This window comes from Macaca nemestrina, chromosome 7, assembly GCF_043159975.1.
Source record: "Macaca nemestrina isolate mMacNem1 chromosome 7, mMacNem.hap1, whole genome shotgun sequence".
NCBI lineage: Eukaryota > Metazoa > Chordata > Mammalia > Primates > Cercopithecidae > Macaca > Macaca nemestrina.
Genome location: NC_092131.1, coordinates 72,251,575 through 72,278,456, shown reverse-complemented (window position 1 = coordinate 72,278,456; position 26,882 = coordinate 72,251,575). Strand labels below are relative to the sequence as shown.

The window sequence follows — 26,882 nt, the reverse complement described above, 5'->3', positions numbered from 1 at the left end:
AGAAACAAAGTATGTAATTAAGCAAAAGGAAACATGAGAACTTGTAATACAGATCAAAGTGCTCTGAAGGGATGTGGCAGTAAATATAATCATCCATCAGTATCCTCAGGGGATTGGTTCCAGGATCCCTGCAAATACCAAAATCCACAGATGCTCAAGTTCCTTATATAACATGGTTATTTGCATATAACCTATGCACATCATCCTTTAATTCATCTCTAGATTACTTGTAATTCTCAATATGATGTTGTGTAAATACTTGTTATACTGTATTGTTTAGGAAATAATGACAAGAAAAAAAGGACCGTACATGTTCAGTACAGATGAAACTATTCATTTTTTTCTGAATATTTTCCATCAGTGGTTGGTTGACGTGAAACCCACAGATATGGAGGACTAACTACATAGTTTATATTTATCTATGAAATCAATAACCATGTTGTAGATTTTTGTCCCACATTTCTCCCAATTTTATCCTCAAAATTCTTAAAACAGAATTTTGTGTGGTTGTGTTTTTACCTAATTATCTACTATAATCAATTTAATCTCTATAATATTATTAATCAGGGATGCCTTAACTAATAATTTAATATAGATAATTTACAAATAGCAAATTAACAAATACTAATTCATACTGGAAAATGAGTTACTTTGTTGATCTTTTGTATAAAGATCTAGAACTAGAGTGTTTCATAGTTTCTTTTCTTAGAGAGTAAACATTATCATTGGTCCACTGAATTATGTCCAAAGTTATAGTAATGTTTTAGTGACCTCAATATATAGGCATGAGATTATTAGAGCTTTGAAAATTGGGAAGCATAGGATTTCTATAATCTTTTAGATAAAAGTTAAATGGGAGCAAGAAGGAAACGGACGTTGAGAGAACGAGGAGGAAGGAGAGAAAATGGCATCAAAGGATTACAGTACCTATAGCCAAGCTGCAGTGCAGCAGGGCTACAGTGCTTACACTGCACAGACCACCCAGGCATATGGGCAACAAAGCTAGGAACCTATGGACAGCCCACTGATGTCAGCTATACCCAGGCTTGGACCACTGCAACCTATGGGCTATGCAACTTCTTATGGGCAGCCTCCCACTGGTTATACTACTACAACTGCCCCCCGGGCACACAGCCAGTCTGCCCAGGGGTGTGGCACTGGTGCTTATGATACCACCACTGCTACAGTCACCACCACCCAAGCCTCCACACCGCTCAGTCTGCATATGGCACTCAGCCTGCTTACCCAGCCTATGGGCAGCAGCCAGCAGGCACTGTACCTACAAGACTGTAGGATGGTAACAAGCCCATTGAGACTAGTCAACCTCAATCTAGCACAGGGGTTTACAACCAGCCCGGCCTAGGATATGGACAGAGTAACTACAGTTATTCCCATGTACCTGGGAGCTACCCCATGCAGCCAGTCACTGCACCTCCATCCTACCCTCCTACCAGCTATTCCTCTACACAGCCGACTAGTTATGATCAGAGCAGTTACTCTCAGCAGAATACCTCTGGGCAACCGAGCAGCTATGGACAGCAGAGTAACTATGGTCAACAAAGCAGTTATGGGCAGCAGCCTCCCACTAGTTACCTACCCCAAACTGGATCCTACAGCCAGGCTTCTACACTGGAGGAGACTTCTGCGTCAGGTTTTGAACGACTGATGAGTAAGTGCTCACCAGGTGGGGAGGAGCTCAGTATAAAGCTGGTATAAAGGCTTAGAGGTATGTGGGAGTTGGGATGAGTTTGGGGAGCAGCAAATTGCCTGGAGTGCAGGAAGGAAATGGTGAGAGATGAGAGTGAAATAAAAGTTGCTAGAATTGTGAAGGGGCTGTCTTCGTTGTACGGAGTGAACTAGGTGAATCTGGATTATTGTATATGTGTTGCTGAATAGTCTTGGTGATAGTTTTCTCCCTTTGTTGATGTTGAAGCTGATAGTGATTGAAAAGATTTAGTTTGTTAAACTTAGTTAATAACTTAAACTTTTTTTTATTTTTTCAGAACAATTCGAACTGGTTTTTTTTTTTTTTTTTAAAGGAACAGGATCTCACTCTGTCACCTAGGCTGGAGTGCAGTGGCATGATCATAGCTCGGTTGCAGCCTCTAAATCCTGGGCTTAAGCAAGTCTCCTGCCTTTGCCTCCTGAGTAGCTGGGACTACAGATGGGTGCCACCACATGGCTAATTTAAAAAAAAATTAGTAGAGATGGAGTCTGGCCATGTTGCGTAGGCTAGTCTCAAACTCCTGGGCTCAGGCGATGCTCCTGCCTCCATCTCTCCTTCCCAACATGCTTGCTGGGATTACAGGGGTGAGCCACTGGCCAGGTAGAACTTTTTTTTTTTTTTTTTAATAATAGAAATGGGGTCGCACTAAGTTGGCCAGGCTGGTTTTGAACTCTTGGGCTCAAGTGATGCTCCAGCTTCAGCCTCTCAAAGTGCTGAAATTATGGGTGTGACTCACTGCAGCTGGCCAGCAGAACATTTTTGATAAGTGTTTTATATCAAGTGTTTTGCACTTATACAGTGGTGAATGAATTGAACTCATATATATTCATATTCATTCATACAAATATATCCCCATATATTCCTGGGAATTCCTGCAAAAAATTCTTTTAGTGTTATACTTGCTCACAAAATGTTAACTTTATAAATGTAGTACACTCTACTACTACTAATTTTTATTTTATTATTCTATTAGTTTTTATTTTTTTTTTAAGTAAAACAGCTCAATGACCAATGGCACTGGTGTGTCTATAGTGTTTGAACAACAATATAGAAGGTGGCACTTTGATGTACTTTTCTTATCAGAAAATTTCAATCTGAAGTACATTGCACTGTAGTTGTAAGTTTGTGTTTGTGTGTATGAGTATGAGTATGTGTATCTATGGATGTGTTGTAATCTTTTAGACATTTTAAAACATACAAAAAAGTAGAGGGAATAGAATAGTGAACGCTGTGTGGCCATCATGCTCATTCAACAATTACCAACACTTCACTATGCATGTTTCATCCATCAGCTCTCCACTTACTTATATTAGGAATATTTCAACATAACAACAGTATCAGAAAGCTGACAATATCACAAAATTAACAACAATTTTTAAATATATTCAATCCATATCAAAAATATCCTAATTTACTTAGCTATATAAAATACTGTTTGGTAAAGTAAGAACTCCAAAGAGATCTATACCTTGAATTAAAGTTTCCTTAATTAAAGTTTCTTCAAAGTGGCTGCACTGCAGCCTAGGTAGCTGGAGTGTAGTGGCGTGACCTCAGCTCACTGCAACCTCCGCCTCACAGGTTTAAGTGGTTCTCCTACCTCAGCCTCCCGAGTAGCCAGGATTATAGGTGCGAGCCACCATGCCCGGCTAATATTTTGTATTTTTAGTGAGTGGGTTTTGCCATGTTGGCCAGGCTGGTCTCAAATCCCTGGCCTCAAGTGATCCACCCACTGCAGCCTCCCAAAGTGCTGGGATTACAGGCGTGAGCCATTGCACCCAGCCAAAACAGTTAGTTTTAATATAACAATTATTCTCAATGATTATAAATGACTAGTCCATTTCATTTTCAATTAGTGTATAGACTTGTTTTGTTTGTAATACTTAAAATCATGTAGCAAAAGCTGTCGTTTAACAATAGATTCTGTGTAACTTAGAGCTATTCTAACTTACGGGGTGCCATTTCTATTTTGTTAGTTGGAGAACATGATAGTAAATATAGCATAACTCCCTGTGTATCAGTTTAAAACTTAGTATGTACCAATGAAGTCTGCATGATTTTGTAATTACAGACTAGTGGCGGTGAACACTGGCTGCCAGCAGAGGGCACTTTGAGGTTTTGTATGTTAGAATTTCATGCCAATTGGTGGCCCAAGATTCTAGATTATTTGTCTCCAAACTGTTTCCCTAAGAGTAAAGACATTTCTAACATTTATCAATTCCCCCATGATTTCCTGTCTCAATTTACAAATTCCTGTGCTCTCTGGGAAGGAATAAGGCCATCTAAAGACAAACAAACATAAACAAAAAACCCAGCCGCAGTTCCCAGCTGTCACCATGAACAGGTGTGAGAGATGGTCCTGTGTGTTGAAATTAGAGAGGCTGCAAACTCCCTGGATTTCTTCTCCCAGCCCCATTCAACTCCAAGGCCACTGTTAGCAGTTCTGCCTGAGAGATCTGAAAGGAACCCAGGAATAAACACCTGGGTTTTAAATGGTCTAATTTAGTCAATAAGAAGGTCAACACCAAAGGAAAAAAATGAAGCTGAAGAGAGCCAATTGGCACCAAGGTAGTCTTCTGGATTACATAGGGCAATATTTTTCAAAAACTTTTTGACTGGGACATGTGTTTGAATACATACACGTGTATGTACACACACATACACCATATATTCACATCTAAAACAAGAGTCTCTTAAAAATATGAGTAAATTTGAATTGGATAAAAGTTTCCTTTAAATCTATTACATTATGAGTAAAGTTAAAGATCTTGATGTACAACAGAGGCGGGATTGCAAAACAATGACAGAGTAGACTTTTGGAAAAATAGTTATTATAGGGTTTTGGGAAAGTAGTTATCCAGGTGGGAAAACATGGAAATTGGGCCTCTACCTTTATACAAAATTAACTTTAGATGGAGAATTCTGGGGAGATGATGATGGCAGCAGCATAGTTTCAATCTCTGTATTTCTCCACGTAAGGTAGTTTTTTAGTCTCTTATTGTCTACATAAAAACTGTCAGATAAACTGAGAGACAGAACTAAAAACTCATGGACTCCATTTACAACACAACTAAATAGAAAATTTCCCCCACAAACTCCAAACTACAAATGGGTGGGGCCCAAACACCAGTAGCCACTGTGCAGGAGAAAAAAGAAGGAAGAACAGAAAAAGAGCAGAACCAGGGCAGAGCAAGATGGCCGAATAGGAACAGCTCCAGTCTCCAGCTCCCAGCGCGAGTGACACAGAAGACAGGTGATTTCTGCATTATCAACTGAGGTACTGGGTTCATCTCACTGGGGAGTGCCGGATAATCGGTGCTGGTCAGCTGTTGCAGCCCGACCAGCGAGAGCTGAAGCAGGGTGAGGCATCGCCTCACCTGGGAAGCGCAAGGGGGAAGGGAATCCCTTTTCCTAGCCAGGGGAACTGAGACACACAACACCTGGAAAATCGGGTAACTCCCACCCCAATACTGTGCTTTAAGCAAATGGGCACACCAGGAGATTATATCCCACACCTGGCCGGGAGGGTGGCCCATGGAGCCTTCCTCATTGCTAGCACAGCAGTCTGCGATCTAACCGCAAGGCAGCAGCGAGGCTGGGGGAGGGGCGTCCACCATTGCTGAGGCTTAAGTAGGTAAACAAAGCCCTGGGAAGATCAAACTGGGTGGAGCTCACAGCAGCTCAAGGAGGCCTGCCAGTCTCTGTAGACTCCACCTCTGGGGACAGGGCACAGCTAAACAACAACAACAACAAAAAAAAAAGCAGCAGAAACCTCTGCAGACAAGCAACTCTGTCTGACAGCTTTGAAGAGAGTGCTGGATCTCCCAACACGGAGGTTAAGATCTGAGAAGGGACAGACTGCCTGCTCAAGTGGGTCCCTGACCCCTGAGTAGCCTAACTGGGAGACATCCTCCACTAGGGGCAGACCAACACCCCACACCTCACACGGTGGTGTACACCCCTGAGAGGAAGCTTCCAAAGCAAGAATCAGACAGGTACACTTGCTGTTCAGCAGTATTCTATCTTCTGCAGCCTCTGCTGCTGACACCCAGGCAAACAGGGTCTGGAGTGGACCTCAAGCAATCTCCAACAGACCTACAGCTGAGGGTCCTGACTGTTAGAAGGAAAAGTAACAAACAGGAAGGACACCCACACCAAAACCCCATCAGTACGTCACCATCATCAAAGACCAGAGGCAGATAAAACCACAAAGATGGGGAAAAAGCAGGGCAGAAAAGCTGGAAATTCAAAAAATAAGAGCGCATCTCCCCCTCTAAAGGAACGCAGCTCATCGCCAGCAACGGATCAAAGCTGGACGGAGAATGACTTTGATGAGATGAGAGTAGGCTTCACTCCATCAAACTTCTCCGAGCTAAAGGAGGAATTACGTACCCAGCGCAAAGAAACTAAAAATCTTGAAAAAAGAGTGGAAGAATTGATAACCAGAATAATTAATGCAGAGAAGGCCATAAACGAACAGACAGAGATGAAAACCATGACATGAGAAATACGTGACAAATGCACAAGCTTCAGTAACCGACTCGATCAACTGGAAGAAAGAGTATCAGCAATTGAGGATCAAATGAATGAAATGAAGCGAGAAGAGAAATCTAAAGAAAAAAGAAGAAAAAGAAATGAACAAAGCCTGCAAGAAGTGTGGGATTATGTAAAAAGACCAAATCTACGTCTGATTGGGGTGCCTGAAAGTGAGGGGGAAAATGGAACCAAGTTGGAAAACACTCTTCAGGATAACATCCAGGAGAACTTCCCCAACCTAGTAGGGCAGGCCAACATTCAAATTCAGGAAATACAGAGAACGCCACAAAGATACTCCTCAAGAAGAGCAACTCCAAGACACATAATTGCAGGATTCACCAAAGTTGAAATGAAGGAAAAAATCTTAAGGGCAGCCAGAGAGAAAGGTCGGGTTACCCACAAAGGGAAGCCCATCAGACTAACAGCAGATCTCTCGGCAGAAACTCTACAAGCCAGAAGAGAGTGGGGGCCAATATTCAACATTCTTAAAGAAAAGAATTTTAAACCCAGAATTTAATATCCAGCCAAACTAAGTTTCATAAATGAAGGAGAAATAAAATCCTTTACAGACAAGCAAATGCTTAGAGATTTTTGTCACCACCAGGCCCGCCTTACAAGAGACCCTGAAGGAAGCACTAAACATGGAAAGGAACAACCAGCCATTGCAAAAACAACAAATCATTGCAAAAGCATGCCAAAATGTAAAGACCATTGAGGCTAGGAAGAAACTGCATCAACTAATGAGCAAAATAACCACTTAATATCATAATGGCAGGATCAAGTTCACACATAACAATATTAACCTTAAATGTAAATGGACTAAATGCTCCAATTAAAAGACACAGACTGGCAAACTGGATAAAGAGTCAAGACCCATCAGTCTGCTGTATTCAGGAGACCCATCTCACATGCAGAGACATACATAGGCTCAAAATAAAGGGATGGAGGAAGATCTACCAAGCAAATGGAGAACAGAAAAAAAAAAAGCAGGGGTTGCAATACTAGTCTCTGATAAAACAGACTTTAAACCATCAAAGATCAAAAGAGACAAAGAAGGCCATTACATAATGGTAAAAGGATCAATTCAACAGGAAGAGCTAACTATCCTAAATATATATGCACCCAATACAGGAGCACCCAGATTCATAAAGCAAGTCCTTAGAGACTTACAAAGAGACTTAGACTCCCATATAATAATAATGGGAGACTTCAACACCCAACAGTCAACATTAGACAGATCAACGAGACAGAAAGTTAACAAGGATATCCAGGAATTGAACTCATCTCTGCAGCAAGCAGACCTAATAGACATCTACAGACCTCTCCACCCCAAATCAACAGAATATACATTCTTCTCAGCACCACTTCACACTTATTCCAAAATTGACCGCATAATTGGAAGTAAAGCACTCCTCAGCAAATGTACAAGAACAGAAATTGTAACAAACTGTCTCTCAGACCACAGTGCAATCAAACTAGAACTCAGGACTAAGAAACTCAATCAAAACCTCTCAACTACATGGAAACTGAACAACCTGCTCCTGAATGACTACTGGGTACACAATGAAATGAAGGCAGAAGTAAATATGTTCTTTGAAACCAATGAGAACAAAGATAAAACACACCAGAATCTCTGGGACACATTTAAAGCAGTGTGTAGAGGGAAATTTATAGCACTAAATGCCCACAAGAGAAAGCTGGAAAGATCTAAAATTGACACTCTAACATCACAATTAAAAGAACTAGAGAAGCAAGAGCAAACACATTCAAAAGCTAGCAGAAGGCATGAAATAACTAAGATCAGAGCAGAACTGAAGGAGATAGAGACACAAAAAACTATCCAAAAAATCAATGAATCCAGGAGTTGGTTTTTTGAAAAGATCAACAAAATTTATAGACTGCTAGCAAGACTAATAAAGAAGAAAAGAGAGAAGAATCAAATAGACGCAATAAAAAATGATAAAGGGGATATCACCACCAACCCCACAGAAATACAAACTACCATCAGAGAATACTATAAACACCTCTACGCAAATAAACTAGAAAATCTAGAAGAAATGGATAATTTCCTGGACACTTACACTCTCCCAAGACTAAACCAGGAAGAAGCTGAATCCCTGAATAGACCAATAGCGGGCTCTGAAATTGAGGCAATAATTAATAGCCTACCAACGAAAAAAAGTCCAGTACCAGATGGATTCACAGCTGAATTCTACCAGAGGTACAAGGAGGAGCTGGTAACATTCCTTCTGAAACTATTCCAATCAATAGAAAAAGAGGGAATCCTCCCTAACTCATTTCATGAGGCCAGCATCATCCTGATACCAAAGCCTGGCAGAGACACAACAAAAAAAGAGAATTTTAGACCAATATCCCTGATGAACATCGATGCAAAAATCCTCAATAAAATACTGGCAAACCAGATCCAGCAGCACATCAAAAAGCTTATCCACCATGATCAAGTGGGCTTCATCCCTGGGATGCAAGGCTGCTTCAACATATGCAAATCAATAAACGTAATCCAGCATATAAACAGAACCAAAGACAAAAACCACATGATTATCTCAATAGATGCAGAAAAGGCCTTTGACAAAATTCAACAGCTCTTCAAGCTAAAAACTCTCAATAAATTTGGTATTGTAGGAACGTATCTCAAAATAATAAGAGCTATTTATGACAAACTCACAGCCAGTATCATACTGAATGGGCAAAAACTGTAAAAATTCCGTTTGAAAACTGGCACAAGACAGGGATGCCCTCTCTCACCATTCCTATTCAACATAGTGTTGGAAGTTCTGGCTAGGGCAATCAGGCAAGAGAAAGAAATCAAGGGTATTCAGTTAGGAAAAGAAGAAGTCAAATTGTCCCTGTTTGCAGATGACATGATTGTATATTTAGAAAACCCCACTGTCTCAGCCCAAAATCTCCTTAAGCTGATAAGCAACTTCAGCAAAGTCTCAGGGTACAAAATTAATGTGCAAAAATCACAAGCATTCTTATACACCAGTAACAGACAAACAGAGAGCCAAATCATGAATGAACTTCCATTCACAATTGCTTCAAAGAGAATAAAATACCTAGGAATCCTACTTACATGGGATGTAAAGCACCTCTTCAAGGAGAACTACAAACCACTGCTCAGTGAAATAAAAGAGGACATAAACAAATGGAAGAACATACCATGCTCATGGATAGGAAGAATCAATATCATGAAAATGGCCATACTGCCCAAGGTAATCTATAGATTCAATGCCATCCCCATCAAGCTACCAATGAGTTTCTTCACAGAATTGGAAAAACCTGCTTTAAAGTTCATATGGAACCAAAAAAGAGCCCGCATCTCCAAGACAATCCTAAGTCAAAAGAACAAAGCTGGAGGCATCATGCTACCTGATTTCAAACTGTACTACAAGGCTACAGTAACCAAAACAGCATGGTACTGGTACCAAAACAGAGATATAGACCAATGGAACAGAACAGAGTCCTCAGAAATAATACCACACATCTACAGCCATCTGATCTTTGATAAACCTGAGAAAAACAAGAAATGGGGAAAGGATTCCCTATTTAATAAATGGTGCTGGGAAAATTCACTAGCCATAGGTAGAAAGCTGAAACTGGATCCTTTCCTTACTCCTTATACGAAAATTAATTCAAGATGGATTAGAGACTTAAATGTTAGACCTAATACCATAAAAACCCTAGAAGAAAACCTAGGTAATACCATTCAGGACATAGGCATGGGCAAGGACTTCATGTCTAAAACACCAAAAGCAATGGCAACAAAAGCCATAATTGACTAATGGGATCTAATTAAACTAAAGAGCTTCTGCACAGCAAAAGGAACTACCATCAGAGTAATAGGCAACCTACAGAATGGGAGAAAATTTTTGCAATCTACTCATCTGACAAAGGGCTAATATCCAGAACCTACAAAGAACTCAAACAAATTTACAAGAAAAAAACAAACAACCCCATCAAAAAGTGGGCAAAAGATATGAACAGACATTTCTCAAAAGAGGACATGCATACAGCCAACAGGCACATGAAAAAATTCTCATCATCACTGGTCATCAGAGAAATGCAAATCAAAACCACAATGAGATACCATCTCACACCAGTTAGAATGGCAATCATTAAAAAGTCAGGAAACAACAGGTGCTGGAGAGGATGTGGAGAAATAGGAACACTTTTACACTGTTGGTGGGATTGTAAACTGGTTCAACCATTTTGGAAAACAGTATGGCGATTCCTCAAGGATCTAGAACTAGAAATACCATATGACCCAGCCATCCCATTACCATCCTTTTGGTATATACCCAAAGGATTATAAACCATGCCGCTATAAAGACACATGCACACGTATGTTTACTGCGGCACTATTCACAATGGCAAAGACTTGGAATCAACCCAAATGTCCATCAGTGACAGGCTGGATTAAGAAAATGTGGCACATATACACCATGGAATACTATGCAGCCATAAAAAAGGAGGCGTTTGTGTCCTTTGTAGGGACATGGATGCAGCTGGAAACAATCATTCTCAGCAAACTATCGCAAGAACAGAAAACCAAACACCGCATGTTCTCACTCATAGGTGGGAACTGAACAATGAGATCACTTGGACTCGGGAAGGGGAACATCACACACCGGGGCCTATCACGGGGAGGGGGAGGGGGCAGGGATTGCATTGAGAGTTATACCTGATGTAAATGACGAGTTGATGGGTGCTGATGAGTTGATGGGTGCAGCACACCAACATGGCACAAGTATACATATGTAACAAACCTGCACGTTATGCACATGTACCCTAGAACTTAAAGTATAATTAAAAAGAAAAAGAAAAAGAAAAAGAGCAGAACCCTAAAGTAGCCACCAAGCATTCACCGGAAAGCAAGGTTGGAGAAGAGCAGCTGAAACGTGGAGGGAGGGATTTTGCTTTCTTCAGCACCAAGCGAGTGCAAGGGTTCTGTGGTAAGAACTGAGAAAACTAGAGAAGTCTATCCCTGAGGAGTTCTCAAAACTGACCTGACAGTGGACCCTTCTGGGTAAGAGGTCCACACTGAGAAACTCATGGGAGTGGCATCAAAATTGAGCAGGACAGAAACAATAGAATTGAAAGGAAAGACATGGTTCAGGTTGAAGTGGAGTATGGAAACAGAGCCAAGAAAGCTTAGAAAGCAAGTTACCATCTTATTGGGCACCAACCACGCAAACAGGGAACTCTATGATGATAGAGGTTTCCTGTACCTTGCTTATTCTAGGTGTCCAGAAAAACTATTTTCACATGAACTAAGCAGTTAAAAAATGTTAAGGTCAAATCTCATACAAAGTTATTATGAGAAAAAGAGGCCGGGAGCGGTGGCTCACGCCTGTAATCCCAGTACTGTGGGAGCCCAAGGCAGGCGGATCATGAGGTCAAGAGATCGAGACCATCCTGGCCAAAGGGGTGAAACCCTGTCTCTATTAAAAATACAAAAATTAGCTGGGCGTGGTGGTGCACGCCTGTAGTCATAGCTACTCAGGAGGCTGAGGCAGGAGAATCACTTGAACCCGGGAGGTGGAGGTTTCAGTGAGCTGAGATGGTGCTACTCCAGCCTGGTGAAAGAGCGAGATTCCATCTCAAAATAAATAAATAATAAATCAATAAATAATAAAATAAGAAAGAGTTACAGAGAATAATATTTCCATGCCAGAAAGATAAAAACTATGACCTACTATTTCAAAACAACTAAGATGTGAAGAAAATGTTAGACATGACAGAACAAATATATCACAATTAGAAAAACTCAGAAATGAGGTGGCAGAATTCAACAAAGAATAAGAAACAAAAGTAAAAATAATTTCAAAAGTGAAGACTAAACTAGAAGGAACATAAAAGTGAACAAACTCAATAAATACTGCCATAAAAGAAATAGAAAGTGCAGAACGGGAAAATTAAACATAGAAAAAAATGTGAAAGGACACTAAAGGGATTCAAGAGGAAGTGGCAAATATTAAAGACAGGCAAATAATATATTGACTACATGGATTATAGGGTCCCTGAAGAAGAAAACCAAAGTAAAGGAACAGAACAAATAATAACAACTGGAATATAGAAAACTTTGCTGAAATAAAAAAAGATTCCAAATTATGTATTGAAAGTGTAACTAAGAATATCCAATCAGAAGAATTAATAGCAAGACATATTCTAGTAAAATTACTAAACTTTAAGGAAAAAGTAAAAACTGGGCAAACATCTAGAAAAAAAGAGCATGTGACTTATAAGGAAAAGAAACAGATTACTGAATGTTTCAACAGAATGCTTTATACTAGATAAGAATGGAGTAACCTAAGATATGCAAGAAATAAAATGTGAGCTAAAGATTTTATATTCAGTAAAACTGACTTTCAGAGATAAGGCCACACATCGTTGTCAGCAAACAAAAACTGAGGGACCGTTATTCCAATGAATACTACCTAAAGAATCTACAAGAGAATGAGCTTCAGACAAGCAGAATGACTAGAGACATCAGAATAAGGACTGGTAAGCATTAAATACATTAACTGTATAACTAAGGCTAACTGAAAGGTAATAGCAGCACTGTGATTTTTTTTGTTTTGTTTTTTTGTTTTTTTTTTTTAGAAATGACATACATTTTAAGTTGAAATACCTTGCTTTTCGGCTCTGAAATTGAGGCAACAATTAATAGCCTACCAACCAAAAAAAGTCCAGGACCAGATGGATTCACAGCTGAATTCTACCGGAGGTACAAGGAGGAGCTGGTACCATTCCTTCTGAAACTATTCCAATCAATAGAAAAAGAGGGACTCCTCCCTAACTCATTTTATGAGGCCAACATCATCCTGATACCAAAGCCTGGCAGAGACACAACAAAAAAAAGAGAATTTTAGACCAATATCCCTGATGAACATCGATGCAAAAATCCTCAATAAAATACTAGCAAACCGAATCCAGCAGCACATCAAAAAGCTTATCCACCATGATCAAGTGGGCTTCATCCCTGGGATGCAAGGCTGCTTCAACATATGCAAATCAATAAACGTAATCCAGCATATAAACAGAACCAAAGACAAAAACCACATGATTATCTCAATAGTTGCAGAAAAGGCCTTTGACAAAATTCAACAGCCCTTCATGCTAAAAACTCTCAATAAATTCGGTATTGATGGAACGTATCTCAAAATCATAATAGCTATTTATGACAAACCCACAGCCAATATCATACTGAATGGGCAAAAACTGGAAGCATTCCACTTGAAAACTGGCACAAGACAGGGATGCCCTCTCTCACCACTCCTATTCAACATAGTGTTGGAAGTTCTGGCTAGGGCAATCAGGCAAGAGAAAGAAATCAAGGGTATTCAGTTAGGAAAAGAAGAAGTCAAATTGTCCCTGTTTGCAGATGACATGATTGTATATTTAGAAAACCCCATTGTCTCAGCCCAAAATCTCCTTAAGCTGATAAGCAACTTCAGCAAAGTCTCAGGATACAAAATCAGTGTGCAAAAACCACAAGCATTCTTATACACCAGTAACAAACAAACAGAGAGCCAAATCATAAGTGAACTTCCATTCACAATTGCTTCAAAGAGAATAAAATACCTAGGAATCCAACTTACATGGGATGTAAAGGACCTCTTCAAGGAGAACTACAAACCACTGCTCAGTGAAATAAAAGAGGACACAAACAAATGGAAGAACATACCATGCTCATGGATAGGAAGAATCAATATCATGAAAATGGCCATACTGCCCAAGGTAATCTATAGATTCAATGCCATCCCCATTAAGCTACCAATGAGTTTCTTCACAGAATTGGAAAAAACTGCTTTAAAGTTCATATGGAAGCAAAAAAGACCCCACATTGCCAAGACAATCCTAAGTCAAAAGAACAAAGCTGGAGGCATCACACTACCTGACTTCAAACTGTACTACAAGGCTACAGTAACCAAAACAGCATGGTACTGGTACCAAAACAGAGATATAGACCAATGGAACAGAACAGAGTCCTCAGAAATAATACCACACATCTACAGCCATCTGATCTTTGACAAACCTGAGAGAAACAAGAAATGGGGAAAGGATTCTCTATTTAATAAATGGTGCTGGGAAAATTGGCTAGCCATAGGTAGAAAGCTGAAACTGGATCCTTTCCTTACTCCTTATACGAAAATTAATTCAAGATGGATTAGAGACTTAGATGTTACACCTAAAACCATAAAATCCCTAGAAGAAAACCTAGGTAATACCATTCAGGACATAGGCATGGGCAAGGACTTCATGTCTAAAACACCAAAAGCAATGGCAACAAAAGCCATAATTGACTAATGGGATCTAATTAAACTAAAGAGCTTCTGCACAGCAAAAGGAACTACCATCAGAGTGAATAGGCAACCTACAGAATGGGAGAAAATTTTTGCAATCTACTCATCTGACAAAGGGCTAATATCCAGAACCTACAAAGAACTCAAACAAATTTACAAGAAAAAAACAAACAACCCCATCAAAAAGTGAGCAAAGGATATGAATAGACATTTCTCAAAAGAAGACATGCATACAGCCAACAGGCACATGAAAAAATTCTCATCATCACTGGTCATCAGAGAAATGCAAATCAAAACCACAATGAGATACCATCTCACACCAGTTAGAATGGCAATCATTAAAAAGTCAGGAAACAACAGGTGCTGGAGAGGATGTGGAGAAATAGGAACACTTTTACACTGTTGGTGGGATTGTAAACTGGTTCAACCATTTTGGAAAACAGTATGGCGATTCCTCAAGGATCTAGAACTAGAAATACCATATGACCCAGCCATCCCATTACCATCCTTTTGGTATATACCCAAAGGATTATAAATCATGCCGCTATAAAGACACATGCACACGTATGTTTACTGCGGCACTATTCACAATGGCAAAGACTTGGAATCAACCCAAATGTCCATCAGTGACAGGCTGGATTAAGAAAATGTGGCACATATACACCATGGAATACTATGCAGCCACAAAAAAGGATGAGTTCGTGTCCTTTGTAGGGACATGGATGCAGCTGGAAACCATCATTCTCAGCAAACTATCCCCAGAACAGAAAACCAAACACCGCATGTTCTCACTCACAGTTGGGAACTGAACAATGAGATCACTTGGACTCTGGAAGGGGAACATCACACAGCGGGGCCTATTATGGGTAGGGGGTAGGGTGGAGGGATGGCATTGGGAGTTATACTTGACGTAAATGACGAGTTGATGGGTGCTGACAAGTTGATGGGTGCAGCACACCAACATGGCACAAGTATACATATGTAACAAACCTGCAGGTTGTGCACATGTACCCTAGAACTTAAAGTATAAATAAAAAAGAAAGAACGAAAGAAAAAAGACCAAATGATTTAGTAACTAGACTTAGGATTTCCCGTTTTTGCTTTACAAGGGAGCTTTAAAAAATTATTTTCTCTTTCATTTTACAGTTTTGCTTAATAAATTGTATTAATACAAAAAAAAAAAAAAGAAATACCTTGCTTTTCAGCCTGTACCTATAACTTTAGTGTGAGATGCTATTTTTTTGCAAAATCCACTAACAGTTTTAAAAATTATCTCTGCAATAATAGTATCACAAATATCAGACTATGAATAAATGCATGACTATCATCTGATTCAACAAAGAAGTTGCTCATGTCATTGATGAATGATTCCCTCTAACATGAATGTTGGTTGATATTTTTGTTTGTGTTAGTAAGACAAATGTGAAACAATGAAGATGTATATCAGAAGTTCACAAATTTGTCAAAGATATAAGGGACTTCTTTGATGTATTGGATAATACTTTTTAAATATTTACTCCTTTTTTTGGATGCTATCTAAAATGTAATGCCTATATACACAATAGACTTTTAAGTTTAATTTGTATTATTAATATATTCTTTATCGCTTTCTTAAGTCAAGATAATCATGAAAAACAATAAATCAAGTCCTGATTTGTAGCATTGGCTGATTTCTATGGTATAAATATTTCCACCATAGCTGATTTCAGGATAGCAATTTGATGTCACTGAATGTTGAGTTGAGAAGAGATGTGCTCATCACACCATTATATAGTAATATTTTTACACCGTATATAGTTATATAGTACATAATTTAATTTACATAACAGATGTGCTTAACAACTAGCTTGCAAAGTTCCTGAAAATTTAGCAATGGCTTTCCTGAGCTGGTATGAACTGGCTCCAGCACATCACTGGTTAAGAGGGAGTGAGTAAGCCAGGTACAGCAGCTCACACCTATACTCCCAGCATTTTGGGAGACTGAGGGAGGAGGATCGCTTAAGCCCAGGAGGAGTTTGAGACCAGTCTGGGTAACACAAGGAGACCCTGTTTCTACGAAAAATTTTAAAAAGTAGCTGGGTGTAGTGGTGCACACCTTCCCAGCTACTCGGGAGGCTGAGATGGGAGGATTCCTTGCTTAAACCAGGGACATCAAGGTTACAGTGAGCCGTGATCATGCCACAGCACTCCAGCCTGGGTGGCAGAGCAAGACCCTGTCTCAAAAAAAAAAAAAAAAAAAAAAAGAGGGAGAGAGTGTAGTGTATAATGGTCCTGATAAAGTAAATATAGTACAACTATTTTCTCTTTTATTGATATATAATATTTTATATATTTATTGGTTAGACATGAGTGTTTGTTAGGTATATAGAATGTATCATGATCAAGTCAGGGTAATTGGGGTATCTATCACCTTGAATGTTTATTATTCTTATGTGTTGGTATCACTTCAAGTCCTCTCTTCTAGTTGCTAAGTGTAATCACCCTAGCTTGCTATCAAACAATATAACTTATTTCTTCTATCTAACTGTGTGTTTATACCCATAACCAACCTCTCTTCATCTCTTCATCCCCTCCTCCCTCCTCCACCTACCCTTCCCAGTTATTGACCATCTATCTGTGATTTAATTCTCTATGTCCATGAGATCAAGGTTTTTAGTTCCCACATACGGGTGAGAACATGCAGTATGTGTCTTTCTGTGCTTGGCCTATTTTCTGCAACATACTGACCAGTTCCATACATGTTGCTGCAAATGACATGATTTCATTCTTTTTTTTTTTCCTTTTTGATGGAGTCTCACTCTGTCAACAGGTTGGAGTGCAGTGGTACAGTCTCACCTCACTGCAGTCTTTGCCTCCTGGATTCAAGCAATTCTTGTATTTTAACCTCCCAAGTAACTGGGATTACAGGTGGGTGCTACCACACCCAGACAATTTTATATTTTTAGTAGAGACAGGATTTCACCATATTGTCCAGGCTGGTCTCGAACTCCTGCTCCCAAGTAATCCACCTGCCTTGGCCTCCCATGGGAGGCCAAGTGCTGGGATTACAGGCATGAGCCACCAAGCCTGGCCATGAGTTCACTCTTTTTATGGCTGAATAGTATTCCATTTTGTATATATAGTACATTTTCTCTATCCATTCATCCATCGATTTATACTTAGTTTGATTTCATATATTTGCTATCGTTTTATTTTGTTGTTGTTTTTTGAGACAGAGTTTCACACTTGTTGCCCAGACTGGAGGCAATGGCGTGGTCGTGGCTCACCACAACCTCTGCCTTCTGGTTCAAGCGATTCTCCTTCCTCAGCCTCCTGAGTAGCTGGGATTACAGGCATGTACCATCACACCCGGCCAATTTTGTAGCTTTAGTAGAGAGAGGTTTCAGAATGTTGGTCACGCTGGTCTCAAACTCCCGACCTCAGGTGATCCACCCACATCGGCCTCCCAAAGTGTTGGGATTACAGGCGTGAGCCACTGCGCCTGGTCATCTTTGCTATCGTTAATAGTGCTGTGATAAACCTGCGAGCACAGGTATCACTTTGATATACTAATTTCTTTTCCTTTGGATAGATACCTAATATTGTGATTACTGAAACTAAATCTAATACTTGTAGTTTCCTGAGAAATCTCCATACTGCTTTTTATAGTAGTTGTACTAATTTACATTCCCATCAACAGCATATAAGGACCCTTTTCTCTACATCCTTACCAGCATCTGTTATTTTTTGTCTTTTTAATAATAAATAGCCATAGCACTGGGGTGAGACAGTATCTCATTGTAGTTTTTATTTGCATTTCCCTTATCATTTAGTAATGTTGAGCATTTTTCCATATACCTATAGGGCATTTATGTCTTCTTTCGAGAAATGTCTATTCGTGGCCTTTGCCCGTTTTTTTTTTTCATGATCTGTGGTTTTCTTATTATCTTAAGTCTTATGATCACACATAATTTTAAAATTTTTGTCTATCTCCTCTACTTTATTCCTTTTAAGTTGGCAAAAGCACAATTCCCAATCACAAATACACAATAGTTTCTATGGTTTTATGTTTCTGAATGGCTGTTTAAAGACAATCCTAAATTATAACTTAGTTTGACTTAGACTGTAAAGAATTCAAGAGTGAAGTTTAACTTGCTACTATTTTAAAAGCATGTGACCTTATAGATCTATAAAATGTGAGAAGTGTTAAATAATCTTTGATATTACACATAAACCCCACACTAAAATGCCTTTCAATAAGTAAAAGGAACCATTTTAAATACAGGGAATTCTAATTATATTGGCATAGTTAAGGCCAAAAATATAAAGTAGACATTGCTACCTCATTTATCTTCAACCCTTGCGTTTAAGAGGCAAATGAACACAAAACACAGGTAAATCTTACTTGGTTCTGAGACAGTGAAGGAATTTCCCCTGTATTTAAACCAGTTATATAAATCTAAATAAAACCAGTAAGTTTTAAGATGGCACTCACCATCTTTGTGAAAAGTTGAACATTACTAATGAAGTCTAATCATATCTTTGGAAGGGGTAAACAGTGATAGCATCTACTGAATTGGAATTACTATTAAATTCAAAAACTGAACATATTCATTTAACCACAAGCCAGTCTTAGTTTTAAATCAGGACTGCCCAACAAAATATTCTGTCAGTCATTCATGATCTGAATTCTGGTGTATGAGATCTATTAAAATATGGTACACATAGATAAGTCATGAGACATTTCTATTTTGTAATAAATAAGGCCTTTGCCCATTTTTAAATAAAATTATTTTTTCCACTGTTGATTTGTTTGAGTTCCTTGTATATTTTGTATATTAGTCCCCTGTTCGAGGAGTAATTTGCAAATATTTTCTCCCATTCAAGAGGTTGTCTCTTTACTCCATTGGTTGTTTCTGTTGCTGTACAGAAGCTGTTTAGTTTAGTATACTTCTATTTGTGTGTGGTTTTTTGTTTTTGTTTTTTGTTTTTGTTTTTTTTCTTTTTTGTGACAGGGTCTCACTCTGTTGCTCAGGCTGGAGTGCAGTGGTGTGATCTTGGCTCACTGCAACCTCTGCCTCCTTGGTTCAAGTGATCCTCCCACCTCAGCCTCCTGAGTAGCTGGGACTAAAGGTATGTGCCACAACACCTGGTTAATTTTTGTACTTTTTTTGGTAGAGATGGGTTTTTACCATGTTGCCCAGGCTGGTCTTGAACTCCTGGGATCAAGCAATATGCCCAGGTCGGCCTCCCAAAGTGCTGAGATTACAAGTGTGAGCCACTGTGCCCAGCCAATTTTTTTTTTTTTAATTGTCTGTGCTTTTGAGGTCTTAGCCATAAAATCTTTGCCTAGACCAGTATCTTGAGGAGTTTTCCCTGTTTTCTTCTAGTGTTTTTGCAGTTTCAGGTCTTACATTTAAGTCTTTAATCCATTTTGAGTTGACTTTTGTATATGGTGAAAGATGGGGGTACAGTTTCATTCTTTTTCTTTCTTTCTTTCTTTTTTTTTCTTCAGGTTATGTATCTGATAGCCAGTCTCATTCTTCTCAGTATGGTTATCCACTTGTCTCAGCACCATTTATTGAAGAGGGTGTCATTTCTCCAATGTATGTTCTTGGTGGCTTTGTTGAAGATCAGTTGGCTATAAATATGTGGATTTACTTCTGGGCTCTCTATTCTATTAGATTGGTCTATTTTTCTGTTTTCATACCAACATCATGCTGTTTTGGTTACTTGCAGTCTGTTTTGAAGTCAGGTAGTGTGATACCTCCAGCTTGGTTCTTTTTGCTCAGTATTGCTTTGGCTATTTGTGTTCTTTCTTGGTTCCATACAAATTTTAGAAATTTTTTCTGCTTCTGTGAAAAATGATATTGGTATTTTTGATAAGGATTGTATTAAATCTGTAGATTACTTTGGCAGTATGGTCATTTTAATGATATGAATTCTTCCAATCCACGGGCACAAAATGTTTTTCCATTTATTCATATCCTCTTCAATTTCTTTCATCAGTGTTTTGCAGTTTTCCTTGTAGAGATCTTTCACCTCCTTGGTTAAATTTATTTCTAGGTATATTTTTTGGTAACTATTGTAAATGGGATTGCCTTCTGGATTTCTTTTTTGCCTATTTCATCAGTGGTTATTATTGCCTATTTCATTATTTCATTAGCAAAAATGCTACCAATTTTTGTGTTTTTGTATCCTGTAATTTTACTGAATTTGTTGATCAGTTCTAGGAGTTTTTCTGTGGTATCTTTTGTTTTTTCCAGATACAAAATTATATTCTCTGCAAAGAGGGATCATTTGATTTCCTCTTTTCCAAGTTAGATGCCTTTTATTTCTTTTTCTTGCCTGATTGCTCTGGCTAGGACTTCCAGTACTATGTTAAATAGAAGTGGTGAAAGTGGGCATTCTTGACTTGTTCCAGTTAGTAGAGGAAAGACTTTCAAGTTTCCCCATTCAGTATGATGATAGCTGTGGGTTTGTTCTATATTGCCTTTATTATTTTGAGGTATGATCCTTCTATGCCTAGTTTGTTGAGAGTTTTTAATCCTGAAAGGGGTGTTGAATTTTGTCAAATGCTTTTTCTGCATCTATTGAGATGAACATATGGTTTTGCCCTTCATTTTGTTGATGCAGTGTATCGTGTTTATTGATTTGCATGTGCTCAACCATCCTTGCATTCCTAGTATAAATTTAGATTGATCATGGTGTATCATCTTTTTGATGTGCCATTGCACTTGGTTTGCTAGTATTTCATTGAGGGTTTTTGCATCTATGTTAATAAGGGATATTGGGCTGTACTTTTCCTTTTTTGTTGTGTCCTTGTCTAGTTTTGGCATCAGAGTATTACTGGCCTTGTAGAATAAGTAAGAGATAATTCCCTCCTTTTCAAGTTTTTGGAATAGTTTGAGGAGGATTGTTATTAATTCTTCTTTTTACATTTGGTAAAATTCAGCTGTTATTCCATCTGGTCCTGGACTTTTCTTTGTTGAGAGGCTTTTTATTACTGATTCAATCTTGCTACCTGTTATTTGTCTGTTCAGGTTTTTTATTTTATCCTGATTCAATCTTGGTGGGTTTTGTTTCCAGGAACTTATTCATTTCCTCTACATATTCCAGTTTGTTATCATATAGTTACTTGTTCATAATCATCTCTGATGATCTTTTGCGTTTCTGTGGTATCAATTGTAATGTATCCTTTTTCATTTCTGACTTTGTTTATTTGGGTCTTCTCTCTTCTTGGTTAGTCTAGTGGTTTATAACTTTTATCTTTTCAAAGAGCCTATATATATGTAGATATATATAGGCTTGCTCTTTGAAATATTTGCTCTATTTCATTACTTCTCCTCTGATCTTTGTTTTTCTTTTCTTCTGCAAATTTTGGGTTCTTGCTCTTCTAGTTTCTTAGGGTGTATCATTAGATTGTTTATTTAAAATCTTTATTTTTGTTGATGTAGGCATTTATTGCTATACCCTTCTCTCTTAGCATTGCTTTTGCTGTGTCCTACAGGTTTTGTATGTTATGTTTCTATTTTCAGTTGTTTCAAGAAATTTTTGATTTCCATCTTAATGGTCATTCAAGAGCATGTTGTTTAATTTCCATGTACTTGCATAGTTTCCAAGTTCCTCCTGGTATTGATTTATATAGTTTTATTCCATTGTGGTCTGAGAAGATATTGGATATAATTTTGATTTTTGAAAATTTGTTGAGACATGTTTTCTGGCCTAACGTATAGTCAATCCTGGTGAATGTACCATGTCTGATGAGAAGAATGTTTATTCTGCAGTTGTTGGATAAAATGTTCTGTAAATGTCTATTAGGTCCATTTGGTCTAAAGTCCAGTTTAAGCCTAATGTTTCTCTGGGAGTGGGGAGTTGAAGTCTCCTACTATTATTGTATCAGAGTCTAGCTCTAGCTCTTTCTTTAGATCTAGTAATATTTGCCTTATGAATCTGGGTGCTCCAGTGTTGGATGCATATGTATTTAAAATTATTATATTCTCTGGATGAATTTATCCCTTTCTCATTATATAATGACTGTCTTTGTCTTTTTAAAAAAACTGTTTTTGACTTAAAGTCTGTTTGATATAACTATTCCTTCTCACTTTTGATTTCTGTTTGTGTAGAATATCTTTTTCCATCCTTTTACTTTCAGTCTGTATCTGTCTTTACAGGTAAAGTGTGTTTCTTGTAGGCAGCATATAGTTGGTTCACTTTTTTAAAATTTCTTAAGCCAGTCTACATCTTTTAAGTGTAGAATTTAATCCATTTGCGTTCGAAGTAATTATTGATATGTGAGGTTTTATTTGCTTTATTGTTAATTATTTTCTGATTGCTTCCTTTCTTTCTTTTTTTTCTTATTGTTTGTCCTTGTGGTTTGCTGTTTTCCTATGGTGGTACCATTTGAGTCTTTTCCTCATTTGTGTGTTTGCTTTATAGTGAGTTTTATAAGTTTGTATAATTTCATGATGCTGTCATCTTTTTGCTTTCAGGTTTAGGACTTTCTTGAGCATTTATTGTAAAGTCAGTTCAGTAGTGATGAAATCTCTCAGCATTTGCTTGGGAACGACTGTATTTCTCCTTCATTTTTGAAGAATAATTTTGCTGGATGTACTATCCTTGGGTAGGAGTAGTTCAGCACTTTGAATATATCATCCTATTCTCTCCTGGCCTGTAAAGTATCTGCTGAGAAGTCCAATAGGGGCTCCTTTACAAGTGACCAGATGCTTTTCTCTTGCTACTTTTAGGATGTTCTCTGTCATTGACAGATAAAGCAGATCTAGCCTATCATTGAAGCTTTCAAGTGTATTTGATATTTCATTCAAGGAGTTTTCCAGTCCTAGAATTTCTATTTGGTCATTTTTAATGATATTTATCTCTTTGTTACCTGTCTCATTCATATTCTGAATTGTTGTTCTTTTTTCTTTGTATTGTTTTTCAGAATTCTTTTGTATCTCACTGAGCTTATTTAGTATCACACTTTTGAATTCTGTTTTCAGAATTTCATGAATTTCTTTTTGATTGGGATCTGTTGCTGGGCAATTATTGTGTTCTTGAGGTGTCATATTTCCTTGCTTTTTCATGTTTCCTGCATCCTTAAATTGATATCTGTGCATCTGGTGTAGTAGTAATTTCTTTCCATTTTTCAAATTTGCTTTCATATGGGAGGACTTTTTCCTGAAGATGTATCAATAGCGTTGCTTGGATAGGGCCCTTTGGGCTTTGATTCTGGGCGTGTGCAGTAGTGTAGTCTCTGCATGATTTCTTTGACTGTAGGTGGCGTGAATGATACCTGTGATTTCTTTGGTTGTTTAGGGTGCATTTATTAGTAGAGGCTGTGATGAAGTTTTGCTGGGGACAGAGCTGCCAGGTGGGCCAGTCTTCAGGCCCCATTGGTGGCAGCAGTGGGCTGAGTGTACTTGTTCTTAGCCCCAAGAACACTAGTTCTTGCTGGCACAGATGTTAGTGGGACCAGGCAGGTCAAATCTTGAGCCTCCAGGTGGCTTGCTCAAATACTGGCAGTGGCAGTGGTGGGCCAGGAGGGTGAATGAGTTCTCAGATACCTAGGCAACTGGTGTGGTATGGGTGCTGGCAGTGGCAGTGGCAGGATGATTCTCTGGGTCTGAGTAATGTGCACTGGTGTTGGCAGTGGCTGTGATACGAGGTCACCATTCACAGCCCCAGACATGTAGCTCACAGGCTTGCCTGCTCTTGGTGGCAGCTGCACCACAGCACCACATAGAAGTGGGAAGGGACCCTGCCCTTTGCACATTAGTCTGGACATGGAAGCCACATTGCCAGTTGGGGCATGTTGCCACTCACAGCCCCAGACAGGCAGCCTTTTGTCTTGCCTGTCCTAGCTCCTGGTGGCAGCAGCAGTGGCTACAGCTGCAGCAGTGTGACAAAGGGGAGAGAAGGTCCTACTGTCTATGGGCAAGCCTGAGCACAGAGGCTGCTCTGCTGGTAGGGGTGGGGTCACTTATCTCAGACCCAGACTGTCAGCTCTCAGGATTATCCACCTCAGCTTCTGGTTGGAGAAACTGCTGTGGCAGTATGTGGAGGTGGGGAGGGGTTCTCACTCTCTGCTTGTAAGCCTGAGCACAGAGTTTGTGCTGCTTCTGGGGGCAGGGTTGCTTCTCACAGCCCCAGACAGGGAAGCTCTCAGTCTCTAGAAATCATACACTTTATTTTCCTTTTTCCAGGCCTGCCTTTTTGGTGCACTGCAATTTTCCAGGATTTCATGAATTTCTTTTTGATTGAGATCTGTCGCTGGGGAGTAGTGCTCCCTGTGGGCTAGAGTACTGGGGACCCTGCAGCACCTTTGGGGCCAGCCAGTGATGTGCCACTGTAGTCCTCTGGGTGGACACTGGGGGATGTCAGTGAAGGCTCCTGGGATGTGGACAGACGGGAGCTGTAGCTCCTGGGGCAGAATGCGTCTCATGATGGCTGTGCTCTCCCAGTAGTGCCCTGTTGCAGCTGCTTAGGTCTCAGGGGGTGTGAGTGACCCAGCATGAATTCCCTGTCAGTGTAATGTCCTTACAGGGTCTGCAGGTCACTCTCCATGCTAGCATCAGGGTTTGTGTGGTTAGAGGGGCTTCCCATGGCTGGGGTTACAGTATTTTGTGGTGGGGAGAATTGGACCACTGACGTTCTCTCACTTACCCTTCCCTACAATAGCGAGCACCTCTGGCTCCCAACTGGCCACTCGCTTCCTTCTCCTCTGTGCCTCAGGTGCTTGCTGAGACTTCTCTGTTGGACTCTAGCGGTCTCTCCTGGATGTTCTATTGGAGGTGTGCTATCTTTTCATAATTTTGGGTCTTCTTTCTGGAGAAGGTGAGTGTCCAATGTCTCTAGTCAGCCATCTTGAACCTGAATCCTCATTAGAATATTTCTATTTTAAGACTGTAGAGAGTATATGGATTTTAAGAACTTTTTCAGTAATCATATTGGTGGTAATATTAATATGATTATTCTGAGACTTGTGTGTGTGTAGTGTGAGGTAATCAAGTGAGTAATTATGGAATATACTAATTCCATGATCCTCTGCATCTTTGAGAACCAGAATTCTCATGTAGCAAAAGGAGATACAGATATAATAGAAAAGAGATTGCATACAATTGAGTTGAAATTGGAATGATCAATGTGGATGCATCAGGTATTTTATTTATATTTTCTAGTTCTGCCTACTGTATAGGCCTAAAAGCAATGATCAGCCCAGAAGGAATGAGTATCCTTTGTGCGTGCGTAGATTGTGGAACAATCTACAATTCTCACCACAATTTCTCATTTACAAAAAAGGGCTTCTTAGAGAAATGGCTGATTCCAGGACTTGGGCAAGAAATGAACATGACAAGCCTGGAATGTCTTATATTATCAGAAAGAAAACTACTAGGGTCTCATCGTATATTACTAGCATCATGTCAAAAGGATTCAGAGGACAGGTTTAAAGGGCTTCTAATAGCCAAAGATGGGACAATTTGAGCTCCAATAATGATAATAATTAAAACAGATTGAAGCCTATAAAAATGTTTAAATTGAAAAGTTTATAATGATTATATGTGAGAGTGTGAGAGTGTGTGTGTGTGTGTGTGTATGTGAGACCTTTGGGGAATAACAAGGAAACTGGTGAATAAAGGGAGGAAATCCAACACTTATCCTGCCTTTCCTATGTGAACTTGGTAACAAACAAGTAAATGAGAGTAAGGGTCTCATTAGAAAGGTAATCCAACAAATAAATGAAAATAAAATGATAGAACTTCAACATCACCATTTGGCACTCTCTAGTTAATGGCGATAAGCATTAAACATCAATGGCTACTAAGATCATGAAAAACAGATAATTAGAAATTATATGCCTCATAGTCTTGAACCTAAGTCTGAGTCAGTCTCTGGATCCAGCTGCCAATTTTCAGAAATTCAGAGGACAGATGAACTTCTTGGGTTGCACCAAGAATATGCAATCAGCAAAATCCAGAATGTGGGACACTCTATGGGTCAAATGGCCCAGGTTCTTTAACTGAAAAGTATGAGGAAATGAGGGGATGGAGGAAGAACTTACAGAATAAGAGACATTTATAAGACATGTATTTTTTTTAACCAGGTAAGACTAACAGATCATATATAGGGATGCACATCTGAGTGACAAACTTTCCTTTTCTTTTTTTTTTTCTTTTTTGAGATGGAGTCTCTCTCTGTAGCCCAGGCTGGAGTGCAGTGGCGTGATCTCAGCTCACTGCAACCTCCACTTCCCTGGTTCAAGTGATTCTCCTGCCTCAGCCTCGTGAGTAGCTGGGACTACAGGCACGTGCCACCACGCC

General features: G+C 39.2%; 1 pseudogene; it reads left to right on the top strand.

Annotated features, from left to right (window-relative positions):
* The first annotated feature begins 622 nt into the window (after window positions 1-622).
* Window positions 623-23,063, top strand: LOC105477985 (RNA-binding protein EWS-like; annotated as a pseudogene).
* The last annotated feature ends 3,819 nt before the right edge of the window (window positions 23,064-26,882 follow it).